Here is a 16,231-nt window from a genome sequence, read left to right as displayed (position 1 = left end):
TAATAGTAGTATGCCAGAAGCTCACATGTTTCTCAGAGAAAAGAGAATGTATTTTCAGCAGCAAACATAGATCATAATCAGAGGTCAGGCATTAGGCCTGGGGAGATAATGGTTACACTATGTGTTACTAGGCAGAACACAGTTGTTGGCACTTCAGTGACAGGAATCATCTTAAGTCTATACTGCAGTCGCCTTAGACAAACAATTTAATAATAATTGTTTCTGCTGTGGTTTGTGTGAGAGAGGTTAAAACTCGCAGATGTTGTGATGTGGCCTTAGATCTCCGTTAGATCCTTTAGAAAAGATTCCCAAGGGAGTGGTGTCTCCGTGAAGTACCCCAACCCTCCAAACCCTGGAGGGGCTTCTTGATTGTTGCGTAACTCAATGATGAACAGGGATGAATCTGGAGTGTCCTGTCTAATCTAGCTGTGAGAGTCTCTTCCCTCTCTTCCTTTACCTTCTTTGCTTTCATCTGAAAATGACAGAGGCATTACCGGAGTTGTGTATACAACATCCTGCAGCTCTCAAAGGGGAATCTTGATGATGGCTCAGTTTTCTGTGTGATTGGACTCTGGTTTCAGGCTGAAAGCAAACACCGTGAACACTTTGTTCTGGCATGCATGAGAAACACCACACTGGGGAGGAAGACACGAGTACGAGAGTCTTTAGGATATACGCCTGTTTCACAGGCTGCACGTTAATGTTTCTAAAAAAAAAAAAGGTTCACCAGAAGTTCCTCTTTTCTGGATCAAAGTTTATAAAGGTACAACATGTTGCGGTTATAACTAGACAGGAAACAGAACAGCTGACCTTACCCTAAACATAATGTGGGTCTCTGGCTGGCTGTGCCTGTCTGTCTATGTGCCTGTCTGTGTGTGTGTCTGTGTGTGTGTGTGTCTGTGTGTGTGTCTGTGTGTGTGTCTGTGTGTGTGTCTGTGTGTGTGTGTGTGTGTCTGTGTGTGTGTGTCTGTGTGTGTGTGTCTGTGTGTGTGTGTCTGTGTGTGTGTGTCTGTGTGTTTGTGTGTGTCTGTGTGTGTGTGTGTCTGTGTGTGTGTGTGTGTGTCTGTATCCTTTTTTCCCCATTTTGCATCACTTCAAGAATGACTCCTTTTTGTAAACTGCAACAGGAAGTGAGTAGGAGTTAGTCAGTGATTAAAGAGAAATAAAGAGGAAAGAGAAAGAAAGAAGGTAAAATTCAGAAAGACACTTAAATTCTTTGTGCCAGTGGTGTTGTACAACTGCTTTAAAATGTCACTTTGGAGCTGATTTAACGGTGTGATAATAACTATCCAAGTAGCTACTGAGGAGCAGTTAGGGTGAACAGAGAGACTCTTTTAGGAACAGCTGGGCCGAGCTGAAGCAGTCAGGCTGAAAGCCTCTTCCCAGCGTCTGCTGCTAACTCGATCAACCAGCTCACTTGTTAAAACATAGATGCTTCCTTCAAAGGTCACACAAACATTTTGGTTGCCCCAAGAGAAAATAAAATTGTTTGCTGGACAGGTTTCATTTTAGTATTTTACTTTTTTTTTTACTTTTTACACTTTATCCATTCATAAACCTCTATAGGTCTTTACACAAATTACATCCATCTAGTCATCCATTTACTCACATCACCACCTGTCCAAATGTAATGTAGTATAATCTACTTAACCTACAAAACATTTTCCCATGCATTACATACATGGCACCTTCTAGGGCTGAGTGACCTCACTGGTTAACTAACTAACCATTAACCAAGTTCAAGTTCTCAACTGTAGCACAGCAGTTCAATAAGGCAACATGTGACATATTTCTGGCAGCTATACTGCCAAGCCCATCGGCACTACATCAAGCTTTCTAGAGGCCCCTAGCAAATGAGAATCCAAACCAATCCATCTTTGGTCAAAAGGGGACGTCACAGCAGGTTTTGCTACCTTCAGTTAGCAAATCTACATTTCATTAGGCTACATATTCACTAAACCATGTGCTACAAAGAAGCTGAGACCATTAGCCAAAGGCTGCTTTCAAAGTCTAAAGTCTCAACGGGCTGCAATGGAATCTAGACATTAAAAAAAAAGTTCTACCTGGTTTGACCTTCATCCATGCCACAGCCATCATGGTAGCAGAGCATTTTGTGCAGGCACACCAATCTTCTAGAATACTCCAGAGACCCTGTATGCCCAGGCTATAAAAAGCTACACAAAAGAATTCAACACTACATTGCTCCATTTATCTTACATTGTTGTGTGCTAAACCCATTTACATGGGCACATTACACCTCAGTCTTTGATCCAGCCTTCCGCCCCACAAATCCACATTGATCTGTGGCCATGGCGACTGGCTGAAGCCATGCACAGTCATTTAGAAATGTGCACCTGGACTTCAGTGACCTCTCACTTTCTTCAGTCTCAGTTCAACAAAGTCCTTTTGTAATTTGATTTATTTGATAACGGGCCACAACTGCACGCGATAAAAGCTGTATTGGGTTCTGCAAGGCCAATTCAGATGTTTAAAATAAGCAAGAACTGTTTAATGGTGGAAAAGAAATTATACGTTTTCAAAAATCACAGGTCCATTAAAGAATACGAAGCCCAACAGCAGATGTAGGAGTGAGATAAATCCACACGTTCTAAGGATCAAGGGGTAGGGCGCAGGATCAGGGTGTAGGGCGCAGGATCAGGGTGTAGGGCGCAGGATCAGGGTGTAGGGCGCCGGATCAGGGTGTAGGGCGCCGGATCAGGGTGTAGGGCGCCGGATCAGGGTGTAGGGCGCCGGATCAGGGTGTAGGGCGCAGGATCAGGGTGTAGGGCGCAGGATCAGGGTGTAGGGCGCAGGATCAGGGTGTAGGGCGCAGGATCAGGGTGTAGGGCGCAGGATCGGGGGTAGGGCGCCGGATCGGGTGTAGGGCGCCGGATCAGGGTGTAGGGCGCCGGATCAGGGTGTAGGGCGCAGGATCAGGGTGTAGGGCGCAGGATCAGGGTGTAGGGCGCAGGATCAGGGTGTAGGGCGCCGGATCAGGGTGTAGGGCGCCGGATCAGGGTGTAGGGCGCCGGATCAGGGTGTAGGGCGCCGGATCAGGGTGTAGGGCGCAGGATCAGGGTGTAGGGCGCAGGATCAGGGTGTAGGGCGCAGGATCAGGGTGTAGGGCGCAGGATCAGGGTGTAGGGCGCAGGATCAGGGTGTAGGGCGCAGGATCAGGGTGTAGGGCGCAGGATCAGGGTGTAGGGTGCAGGATCAGGGTGCACAGTGAGAAAGCATCCAAACAGAATGAGCAAGCAGAGAGAAATACTGACGAGTAATAGTCCTGTTCCCCAAAGAAGTGAACATTCGGTGAGTGTGCGTGCACATGGGTGGGTGTGTCTGGGTGCGTTTGTCTGCCTGTCTGTCCCGTCTCAGGATTAGTGACCTCAGATGGAGGCCTGGATTCCAGTGGGGCTGCTGTGTGCATCACCACCGCCATTGTGTCTTTCTGGGCAGAAGAGAACAAAAGCTCTCATTCACTCCGTCTGCTCTCTTCCCACTTCTGCCCCTCCTCCCTCGTTCCCTCAGCTAATACCCCCCCCCCCCCCCCCAGCAGAAGCCTCACTTGCATTATTAGATCTGATCACTGCCTGCGATTTCTGATCATAATAGATGAAAGAACAGGGTGGGTGGGTTTCCCATTCAGTAAACTCCACTCTGCTTATCAGCCCAATTAATGACACAATGTACTGACACTCTCTAACCCTGCATCTCTGTAGACTGAAGAGAACACATCAAATAACGCCCACCAACCTCGTAGCCTAAAGAAGCAGAGAGACTCGGGAGTCCAGATCTATGCGGGTGGATACAGGAGTGGTGCAAGAAATATGTCAGCCACATAACCTAATACAAAAAAAGGCACAGCTTCCGTATTCAGAGCATGCCAAATTAAAATGAAACAATGAAACACAAGTGTAGCGCCCCCAGTGGCATGAGCCAGTGTTGGCCCCCGACACTGGCCTACATTGGCCCCCGACACTGGCCTACATTGGGCCCTGACACTGGCCTACATTGGGCCCTGACACTGGCCTACATTGGGCCCTGACACTGGCCTACATTTCACTGAAGCTGGCTTACAAGAAGGTTCCTACTCTACGTTTGTAGTCAAACAGAGATAAGAGCACACTGAATGATTAACAAATCAAAGCCAGGGAAAGTTGAAGCGTGCGCGTGTCTGTGCGCGTGTGTGGGTGTGCATGTGTGTGAGTTTGTGTGCCCGTCTGCAGATGCCCGACAGTAATTGAGCTTTTCTGGGATGTGGCATGAATGCCCCTTCACGTGGAACTGCCGGCCTGGTTCTGTTACCCACACTAGTTTTCCATAACACACACCCTTTGATTCACACACATGCACACACTTGCAGAAACATGCACTCAGCCAGCTCAGCTATCTTCTCCGTGCTGGCTGGTTAATGATTCAACCGCGCTCTTATCTGCGTTTGGTAACAAATGTGTTGCAGTGCATGTGGGCTTCACACAACCCCACCGTCACATAAGTACTGTGAACAATCGGGCCATTTCCAAGGCGGAGAGCGTCAGGAGGAAAACAGGTCAAAGGCGCTGCTTGATTCAAAAGACACACGTGACCGTGAAGAGACGGGCAAAGAGAGGAACTCACACAACAAACATTCTCTCATATTGTAAGAGAAAAACCTGCTACAATGACGCACGGTGTGTGTGTGTGTGTGTGTGTGTGTGTGTGTGTGTGTGTGTGTGTGTGTGTGCGTGCGCGCGCCGATCTGCCCGTTCTTGTGTGCACTGTACGCAACTCACACGTGCACACGGGGGGTGGAGATGAGTCATGATATATGTAGGAAACTGACCTTTTAAAAGCTCCTTAAGCATGGATCGAGCACGCCACAGAGGGGAGGGGACGTACAAAAACGCAAAAGTGCAGCGTCTTCCGTAAAACTGGGAAGGGTTTTGATTTAGTGTTAAACTCCAAAATCCCACATGTACAAGCTCCATGTAAACACACAGATTAAAGGAATGTAGGATTCTTAGCCACTGTGACCACTAAATGAATGTGCCTAAAATGAAAGTCTATTAAGTGCAATTGAACACATGGTTCAGGTCTCTGGAGGTTGAACCCACAGGGCATTTCACTGCAGGACATCACTGGACTGTTGGAATTATGCTAACACACCATGCCAGATTAGTAGCAACATTCACACTTCCTGTCTCTCCATTCGGTTGGTCTGTTTCACTGTTCAGCCCAGTTATGACCCGTGAGTGTGGCAGGTTACCAGTCAGGGCTAAAACTGGAGAAAGACTGACACAAGTTGAGGTTGCACCTTTAAAAAAACGAAAAACCACTGTACTTTCTTTCAGCACTGTACATCTGTACCTGATTTTCTTTTCAGGAGGCGAGAAAGAGAAAAAAAAACGAGACAAAGAAAGAGAGGGAAAGGAAGACAGACAGAATGTGTGTGTGCGAGAGAGAGAGAGACCTTGAACACTTGAACGTCGAGGCCAGTCTATAAATGGCTGTCGCCCCCAGACCTCAGCAGGGAGGGAGTCGGGTTACAGAAGCGGCGCTCGTTAGCCTCCGCACTTCCTCATGCCTTGATCCAAACACCTGAGGGAGGGGGGGACCGGGGGGAGGACCGGGGGGAGGACCGGGGGGAGGGGACCGGGGGGTGGACGCCGCCATGTGACGGTGCGCTCACATGCAGCCCGACTGAAATGTGTTACTGTAACACCTCGCCGGAGTCCAGGCGTGGCAGCTTTTCCTGGATCATGTCGCGTTCAGGTCCGGAGCTCCACGAGAGCACACAAGTGTTAGCCACTTTATGTTTGTGTGCCTGAATCCTGAAGTCATTTAGGTGCAGCTGGCTTGATTCGTTTCACGTTCGGGTTTGGGGTGAAGGTTTTGTTCGGTTTGGTTCCGTTTCCTGCAGAGTCTTTGACCACATTACTGTGTGACACCGTAGAGATGATTGATTTTAAAGAATGGCCTTTTCCGATCGACTTCATAGATAAAAATGTTGGTTTCTTCGCGTTTTTATTTTCAAGCAGAATACAATTGTCTCCCATGATATTTATTCCACAGCATCTTAACATTGGGAGAAACCCAGCAGGGGCGAAGATGGCACTGGGGACGGGGACGGGGACATGTCCCCTCCAGATTTATATTATTATTTATATCTTATCTTATTATTATAAGATTTATATTATATATACTGTAAAGCTTGGTCCCCCTCACTTCAGAATTTCCATCTGCGCCCCTGAAACCCAGCCGAAGATGACCCACATATCTGCAGCATAGTTCAGTTTCAGATGAGCATGAGAGAGAGGTTAATCTGGAATTTAGGACAGAGAGGGGCCACCTGACCAGGTGTGCCACAGTCCTGGACCCATGCAGGGAGTCTGTGTAAGGGATATACCCTTATGACTTACCCTGTCTCTGTACAATACTACTATACTATGGCTGCAAAACTCAATACTGCAATACTATGGCTGCAAAATTCATACTATACATAACTCATAACTATACATACCTCGTTAGTGTTTAAACGCAAAGCAAATGCTGTTGGGGACACACACACCTGCATACATAAGACAGATATTTCACAGATCTGACTTATGTCATTAGGCCATAGCATTTAATGTTCCACAATGTCCATGCAAAATCATTCTAAATAAAAAAAAAAAATACTGGTAAAATTTTTTAAATAAACAATAGCTTATAATTTAAAACATACAAAAAATGTTTTTTTCTTAGAAAAAAAAAAAAACAACAGAACTGTTTGGAGGTTCTTCAGCGTGTGCGAAGCTGAAGGTGTCACACACTCCTGGACCATTTATCCTCCTACAAGTTAATATGTTCCCGCACCTCAGGACTAGAACAAGTGCCTGTGAGTGGCACCGTACTGGAGCACGTAGTTCTGTGGCTGGGCTAGACATATCTGCTGGAGTGAAATCTTCCTGGAGGCAGGGTGAACAGAAAACCTTGTAGGATGTGTCAGAACAGATCACTGCTTGGATACATACTGTAGAGCAGGGACCATGTAGGTCGCCACCATTGCTGTGTTCATTTTTGTGATTTTGCTTATTAAAGAGATATGAACACATGACCATGTGGCACTCCACATCTGCAGGCCAGACACACGTGGCACGTCGCAGTCTGAGTCCTGCTGGAACGCTTCCTTGGTTCACAAGTGTCCAGAGGGACGTTGATGGAGGCAGAAAAGGCCACGGGGTTCTGCGCAGTTCTACGCAGGACACCAGAACACTTTAGGAGCTATTCTGAGAGCAATGATATTTATAGACGCTTCTGTTGCATCCATCGCATCTGTTTCTGTCAATGTGCAGACCAGCCGACAGTAAACAGAAGCAAGACGTGTGTTCCAAACTCATGTGAGAAAAACATTTAGGACAGGGAGGATGTAGTGACGCGGGCCAAACGTCCTGCTAATCTAATTCTCTTAAGGTCTTGTTTAGAAAGTAGGTTACGGAGGCTAAAACAGGCAAAGACAAGAGAAAAAAAGGCAGCATTGTTCTGGAAGAATAACGCCCAGAGGAAGAGGGAGGTATGTTGATGCTGAAAGTAAGTGATTGAGTGAGAGAGCAAGGGAGAAAAAGAGAGAGAGAGAGAGTGAGTAAGAGAGGGAGGCCACCACGTGAATGCTGAGAGTGTGTTGTCTTCAAGCCATGTGCTGGGACCAAGCGTGTTAGAGAGGGCCAGCCAACGTCACAGTATGAGTCACACTGAAGAAGTCTTGTCCATTCTCTCTCTCTCACAAACACACACACACACACACAAATACACGCATGCACACAGACGCACACGAGAGATGGAAAACATCAAACCAGCAACCAAAAAAAAAAAAAAAGGTCGGAAAAAACAACACTGCCTGTTGAGTAAGTATAAGCATATGGTCACACACACACACACACACACACACACACACACACACACACACACACAGATGCACATCAACACAGCACGCTAGCACTTCAGGTCACTGGGGGAAAGTTCACCGGACCTATCAATCAACAGCTCAGTGCAGCTGAGGCCATGGTACACGAGCAGATTTAGAGGAACAGGAGAGGCAGGGCTAAGGGCCCCATTAGCAGCGATAGCGGCAGCCGAGAGGCATGAGAAGTGACACTTACTGGGGTTTGGACTGGAAATCTAGTAAAGGTAATCCAGTAACGGCAATAAATCAATTTTGAGCAAAAATATTAGGCATATCTTGCATCACAACATACATGGGAAACGCTGAATGAAGTTTCAAGATTGTTTTCCGTTGACTGACAACATGTTGCTTGGAATTCTTACCGGTCCAGTTCTCCCTGTAATCACAGTAATTGTTCTACTGCATGTCTCATTGCAGCAGTAACTAAGCACCAATGTGTTTAAGGCCTTTGGGTGTGTTTTATTATACAGTCCCTGGAATGGTGCAGCTCCTGTCTCTCCTGAACCGGCTGACACCCTGCTGGACTAGGTGTGAACTCTTAACAACGATGGGGTTTACCAGTGTGTGTTTGGCTACCAGAAAGTGAAAGCATGGCTGGCCCTTTCTCTAGCATGACCCTGCCGTGGTGGCTCCAGGAAGTCCTCAGAGTGCTCAAAGCAAACACACCTTCTGTTCTGTCCTACCAACGTGTTTGTGTCTCCCTGCCCCAGGGCCAGGGTGAAGCGGCTGCCAGGAAACCAGGCCAGGGCTGCCATAGCTGTGCTATCTAGTACAGCCAGAGCAGCATCAGACTCATTTAAGCTGTGCACGTTTGATCTGGACCTGCCCAGGTCTCCGTGCGTGGAACACCACTGGAGGGAGTGGTGCCGACTGATCCAGACGCTGATTTAAGTATGGAAGATTACAAGCAGCCACTAAGGATCCCTCGTGCTATTCCACAGTCATTCTGCACCTCCCCAGAAAGAATTCCTCAAAAAAAAGAGAAAAGCTTAGAGGAATACTTTAGATCACTCGGAATAAAGCCAGGATACTTCCATTCAGCCCCATGAGACTTAAAAGAACTCTGTACACGGATCAGAATTCAGCAAGAATGTCTAGAACATATGGTGGTGTGAATGTGTTTCCTTTCTTGTAATAAAAAAAAAATCAGGCTATTTGTTATTCTTTCCACAGAGCAGAAAAGAAACTGTACTTCAATTACCTTTTCACCACACACACGTTTAGTCTCCGCTTCTGCTAATGCACAGACAGCAAAGTTTAGGGTGTGACAGGCTTTGAAAAAATATAAAGAGTAGGTTGTTCAGGTCATTGCAGGCATGTTCACAGAAAAGGAAGCTGACCTAATTCCAAGGAGGTGTGACATTTGGGGAGTTGGTGAGAACGCATGTGCTGTTTTATAAGTATGAGTGAACCCGGGACCAATGTGTGCGTACGTGATTATGAAGCAAGCTTGGTAAATTTGATCAAGATTTTGTGTTTGTGAAAACAAAAGACACTACCATGTATATCTGGATATGTTTTTATGATAGCCATTAACGTTGAAGTGTGTATACGCACACACACCCATTTCACACACATTAGAACAAAACCAACTGATTACAGGAAGGGTTACATTCTAAAACAAATGCACTAATTAAATGACTTCCTACAATATCAACGGCAGTGAAACAATAAAATGACAATCATATTAAAATAGTGCCAATCCCTTATAAAGCCCATACGAGGTCACTGCACCCTGGTGTGAGTGAAAAACTTCAATTCCTTTGCTGTTGCAGCAGTAAGGACGTCCAGCAAGGCAGGCCTGCGTGCCCCAGACACGGTTGTCTGCTGAAGCCCAAAGACAGGTGCCTACACTCCCACAGAGACCACGGGCAACTGGCCACACACCTCACGATCAACTCCGAGTTCGTCTCCATTTAAGCCTGGCCCTATTTTAACTGTGAAGCGGCCCATGAAGCGTCTGACGGTTCCTTTCCCGTAGCACACGTGTTCGCTCAGCTCGCGCAATGACGTCTGCTGCTCCGGCTGGCGCGTGGCTGTGCGCGCGGGCCTCTCCGCGCGCCCCGCTCCTGCCTGGCCTCGCGCCCAGCCTAAAAGCCCCACTGACCCACTAAAAGATGATTCAGAACTTCCAGCCCAGACACACCGATCACCGCGGAATGTGGGTGTTTCTCTGTGTCTCTCTCCGGCTTGCTCTCCTTTTCTCTGCCTGTGCGATTTTTTTTTAAATTGGGCAAATCTGCACCAAACGTGACCGTGACACCATCAATGTATGGGGTAGTTTTGATGTTTTATTTCAAATAGTTTTATATGCTCTTTTAATACTATTTTAATATTTTAAATAGTAGTACATGGACTTGACCAATTGTAGAATGAATAAATCCAGCAAAAATAAGAGGGAGTTACCCTTCAGCTTTCTTGGGCCAAGAAACAGAACACACTCCTGAGACTACACAGGTATGTTAAACCAGTTCCAGAGTAGTGTTTAATGGCCAAACCGCCCCCTTGTGGCCACTGCTCACTGTGGGAGTCACTCCGAGGTAAAGTCAGTTGAGGTTTGGCTCACATCCGACTGCATTATTTACCCTATACGCTTTCTCACATTCTTAGCGTGACTACTCATCTGTTTCTAATACACCACAAACGAGACGCCACAGAAGCAACAGAAAGCTCCGTTTCCTCTGAACACACGGCATTAAGACTGATTTCTTATTAATGCCAGCTCCTGGAGAAAGGAAATGTACTTACAACAAAAGTCTAAATTCTGAAAAATCACAGAGCTGTTTACATGAACAAGATCTTTTCTCTCTCTCTCTCTCTCTCTCTCACACACACACACACGTAGATGTGTGTATATATAGGTTGCCTGGTCGACTTCTGCATAAATAATAGATGAGATCATGTCAGAGGAATCCTGTTTCTCCTCCCAATCTGCTGACATGGGCTATTACACGCCCCACTGTCTGCATTCTCAATGTCCAAACATCCAGTAAAACATATGACCTGCAGTTCTGAAGTATAGTAAAAGGTCACCGGAACGTTACCACATTAATGAAATCTGACACGGTCAGATTAGCTACAGCTGTAATCCTCCACACCTTATGCAGGGAATCAAGGCTCAGAAACACGTGAAATTCAGATCCAGACGTGTCACAGGTTCAAGATGCAATCCAGCTGCAATTTCACTGTCCTAAGTACAAGTTATGAACAAGTATTTCCTGCTTTTACAGTCTTTGATGATATGATAATTAAGCATTCACTGGCACGACAATAACACACACACTGCTGCAGAATACATTACTACATCTGGATGTTCATATAGGGAAGCCTATGGTTTAATGTTAACTTATTAACGTAGAAAACCTCCACCCCTCAATACATAAACACCGTATGCAGATTAAATGCAGATTAACTTCCTTTCCTAGCTGTTGTCTTTTTGTTGTTGATGGATGTTTGTTTGTCTTACTGCCCCCTTGTGAAAGAAATGTTTCAGGACCTGAACACAGACTGTGTGGGCATTGACTGCACAGTTCTGAATGGGTTCCACAGAAGAGAGTCTAACAACGGTCTCTCCCTTGTGTGAGGCTGTATGAATGATTTTTGACAGAAAACAGAGTATGGCAATTAATACAAAAGAAGAAATAAGCAAACCAAATCTTTCCATATATTTACAAAGAGAACATTATCAACACACAGCACTTGACTATCATCTAGAAGAGTAGCGTATTGTCACGCCAGAGATAAGTGTATTGTTTTACACTTAAAACAAAAAAATTCTGAACCTAACTGAGTTCTGAATATAAAGATGAACCGTAGGCACTAACTTTCCTTGAATAAGAAAAAAGCTATTGTTGCTTCTATGAAGTATATGAAATAAGCAAGAGTTAAAACACTAAAAAATAAAGCACCCACATCACACAGTATCCTTCTGTGTGTGTGTTAGCAATGTCTAGAGACGGAAACACACTTTCAACTACATGCTTTTAGTTCAGCTGTGACAAAGCACAGAGTGAACAACGTCAAGGACAGAAAGAGAACAGAAAGCACAGAAAGTGAAAGTGGGCATGTTTTTGTGCAGTCCAGCAGTGGCTGTGGTAGTGGAATAACTCAGATATTTTCTGATATAAGTTCTGCTCTGTGTGTGTATATAAAAAAGTAGGTCAGGTCTGTGTGTGCGTGCAAGTTATTATGTTTGACAGAACAAATCTAAGCATATTCGTCTAAAACACAAAGTCAAACAATGTATACATTCCATACCATTCCCGTGTTGACGATGTGAACTCACAATGAGGCTCCACTCTGATGGAGAAAGACCTGAAAGTCAGCTAGATGTTCCACGCTTGAGTGTTACCACAAAATAGAGAGACAGAGAGAGAGAGAGAGAGAGAGAGAGAGAGAGAGAGAGAGAGAGAAGAAAGAAATAGGGTATGAAGGCCAAATGTGCCACTTTAGCACCACAGCATGAGAAAGTTGGGACCAAGAAAAGACAGGGTAAGTCATGACTGGAGGGTTGTGGGTTTGAGGTCCAAGGCCATGACTGAAGTGCCCTTTAGCAAAGCACTTAACCCCAACTGCTCCCATGGCACTGGCCTAGGGTACCACAGCCCCTAGTGATCACTAGTGTGCACTTTGTAAGAGCGTCTGCTAAATGTCCTAAATGACATGTAATAAGATCAGGAGGCTGACAGGCCCTGTGTTGTGTTCTCCATGACCCCTGAGCCGAGCGTTGGATGGAGGTGCATCTCACACTCTGACCCCAGACCAGTGCTGCTTTCACACTTTGTGCATTAAAGCATCTGAACACAGGAGAGAGCTGCCTGGTTACAAAGGGAAAATTTGGACACAGGCCTCTGTCAGTGTGTTTCTCTGACCACAGCAATATGTGCACACATGGAGGGGGAGGGGGGGGGGGCATAGGTGTGAATCAGTGTCTACATAGTTCAAAACAGTTTTTTTTCAGTGTCTACTTTTGCCCTTTGCAATGAAACCGGTGGCAAGATCTTGGAGTTTGATGCTCAAATGTCCATACACATATACGATTATCAACAGAAAACTATTACAAGAAGCCTTAGGTTTTAGAGCAAGAACTGATAAACACTGGCTAAACAAGTGTGTGGGAGACATTACGGAGGGAGGACACTGGAAATACACATGGGGTGTAACTTGTGCTCAACAATCCTGAAAACACACCCAGCCTGATCCCATCTAACCACCCTGAGTGTTTTCTGCACAGTCAGAACATCCACCAGACAGGGTGTGTAGATCGTGCTGAAGGCCCCACTGATCAGGCCAGTATTGTCATAAATAAACTTTTATTGCTAAAATTTAGGCTACTCTCTGTTCAAGTATTTCGTCATAGTTCAGAAAACGAATTATAGCATTTAAACACATTTAGTTATACAGGTAGAAATCACTGCATCTCAAAATTACGTAGGATTGTAATATTGTTTCTAAGGAGGAAGAAGCATTATTTGCTAAATAATTTGACCTTTTCACAGCACAAGGAACCCAGCAAGCCAGAGACACCAAAGTTGTTCTTGTTGTTTGGCCATGAAGAAGGCCTGTAGTGACTGGTTTAGTTCCAGCTGCTACACTGCATTTATATAACTTACTGGAATCAACGCTTCAAATCCTACATCTGCGTTCAGATGGTCAAGTTTTGAATCACAGTTCTCGTTAGTGAGTTCCTACCTTGTTCTGTGCCTTTCTCCATAACATCCTCACGTTTCCTGTTCTTTATTCGTAGACACGCCGTTGGTTTTGCTGGGAATAATCAAATGCAACAGTGACATCCGATCGGTTTGAATTATATACTGATATTTGCGTGTCAGTATTTTTACAGGGGTCCTACAGAGAGAGAGAGAGAGAGAGCGAGAGAGAGAGCAAACGCTAACCCCAATAAAAACCTCTACTCTCTGTTTTCCCAATTTTTATTTCTTCAGATTTGTGACTTGTTCAATCCAAAGAACTGTCCCATTATAAGTGCAATATGCCACAGAAATGGGTCGCAAAAGTGGAGATGAAATTGGGTTGATATCAAATCAAATATCAAATATATTTGATATCTAGTGAGGGACCATGGCGAATGTAACACAGAAGCCTAAAACCTTCTAACATTAGCAGATACCAATACAGCAGTATATATTTATGCAGCTTTCCATACAAATAACTAGGAAATCAATCGGGTGGATCAGGCCGATGTTTGTATGTTTTTATATGGCTCAGCACCCAGAATTCACCTACTGGCTGGAGTGAACTCTTAAAGGAGCAATAAGTTATTTTACTAGTTAATATGAAAACTATTATAAAATTTATTATATAAAATGCAGCTCACGTGAGATAAGGATTCAGGCTTTGTAGGTCAGTTTCCATGGGCGTGTGCCCAACATATAAATGCTCACGAATTTAAGCCAGAATCTCTGTGGGATACTAGCCACTAGATGTCAGTAAAACGACTGTTTTAACATGACTCTCCTTTAAATAAGCATAAACTAATCAGAAAAATTGCAGGACTGGCAAAGAAGCTCTGCGATTACAATAAAAGTCGATTGTTTTCGGTGTAAGGCAACAGAATGAATAGTCACAGAACACCTGCTGTCGCACATGACTGAGAGACGTAAATGGAACATACGCCAAGTTTGCAGCTATATTACTGGTAATGGTTATTGTAAAAGTGCACATAGCTTGAAGCCTAACCCTAGCTGCCTGTTCCAGTGGTTATTCTTGAATGTCTTTCTATGAAATTTCATTAGTCATGCAGTATCATGCTAAGAACGGTATGTAAATAAGCTGTCGTTGTGTGAATTATAATTTTCCAGAATTATATTATCATCATCATTATAGTTACTATATGTACTAAAGTACTTTCTGGATAATGTAATGAATCCCAAGAGTACATAAAGTTCTGTCAGGCTTAGAAAATCATCCGAGCTCAGAATTTAGTTGGTAATTAATGAAGTAGGTAATTATGTTCAGTGTTATGAGTGCAAGCTTGGAGAATAAGTGTTCCCACACCCAAGCCTGAGGCCTACATTTATTTGGTCTACGGATCAAAATACAAATTTGCAGGGTATAATTACTGAGAATGCACAGCTGAGCTGGTCATAAGGTCTCAGGGTCTTTTTACTCTTTAGAGATGAGCACTGCATAAATATATCCATCCATAATCAGCATGTACAGAAAGATCTCAGTTAACTAATGAGTTACTTTAAAGATCAGAGATAACTACCGAATTACTTTAAAAATCAGAAATATCTAATGAGTTACTTTAAAGATCAGAAATAACTACCGAATTACTTTAAAAATCAGAAATATCTAATGAGTTACTTTAAAGACTGGAGATACATAGGCCTACTGAGGTAATTACTGAGTAGATCAGAATGAATGCATCTGCTTTTAGGTTAAAACATGCACCTCATATAGCAATTCCATTTTCATGTCAAATGTTTTTATGTATATTAAAATGTATCCGAGATTAGTGGCTCAGTGTGGAACTAGTAAACCCATACTACACAACATTACTACACAACATTACTAGACAGCATGGCCCACACACTGGATGCTGTCATTGAGCTCGAGTGACATAAAAACACTCGTTTAGGTCTTTCCAAGATCTGAGGTCCTGTGACTCTAGACGTGCTGGCTGTGAAATGTCACTCCACCCGTCTGTGTAGTCAGCGTTATCTCACACACACACACACACACACACACACACACACACACACACACACACATCCCCAATCGATATCACCCTGCTACTGTATGAACAGAACAGTATGATCTGAATGTGTGCTGTGCTAACATCACCCACTGAATTAAACACCAGAGCAACATCCACAGCACATGCTGTGCTGCTTAAAACCAGACTCTTTTAAACCTGATTATATACATCTATACTATATCTATATACATCTATAATCAACCTATGAGATGTGCTGTAAGGTTTGGTGCAATTGCCTTCCATTATTATTATACCGCATGAGGAAGCTACAGCAATAGTAAAAGATAAATTATGCATAAGATATGCGGTTTAAGAAACTGAATAGTTTATGACATTAAATAATAATGTAGACAAGCCTTCGGATGCCTGCATAACCATGGCCTTTGACATTAAATGTTAATGGAATATCTATATGTAACACAAGTGAATGCTACACTAGCCCTGGAGGACATATGCTAGGATTTTCCATAGCCCATTGGCTGTCATTCACATGCTCATGTAAACAAAACCAGATTGAAAGGACAGAAAATAGCATTCTCAATCTAAAGTGAAATATAGACGTGACTTCATCTACTGAAATATTAAGCTCA

General features: G+C 44.3%; 1 protein-coding gene across 1 annotated transcript in view; it reads right to left on the bottom strand.

Moving 5' to 3' along the window:
* Nucleotides 1-16,128, bottom strand: part of plppr2a (phospholipid phosphatase related 2a) — a 137,474-nt gene extending 121,346 nt beyond the window's left edge. Inside the window, exons 1-2 of the mRNA XM_076988737.1 lie at nt 14,256-16,128; nt 13,613-13,684 (exon numbers count right to left, since the gene is read on the bottom strand). The gene's annotated coding sequence lies outside the window, so the exon portion shown is untranslated. The remainder of the gene's footprint in view (nt 1-13,612; nt 13,685-14,255) is intronic.
* Between the last annotated feature and the right edge of the window lie 103 nt (nt 16,129-16,231).

Source organism: Brachyhypopomus gauderio, unplaced genomic scaffold, assembly GCF_052324685.1.
Source record: "Brachyhypopomus gauderio isolate BG-103 unplaced genomic scaffold, BGAUD_0.2 sc63, whole genome shotgun sequence".
Lineage (NCBI taxonomy): Eukaryota > Metazoa > Chordata > Actinopteri > Gymnotiformes > Hypopomidae > Brachyhypopomus > Brachyhypopomus gauderio.
Note: the sequence above shows the minus strand (reverse complement) of the source record. Positions and strands in the feature narration are given on the sequence as shown.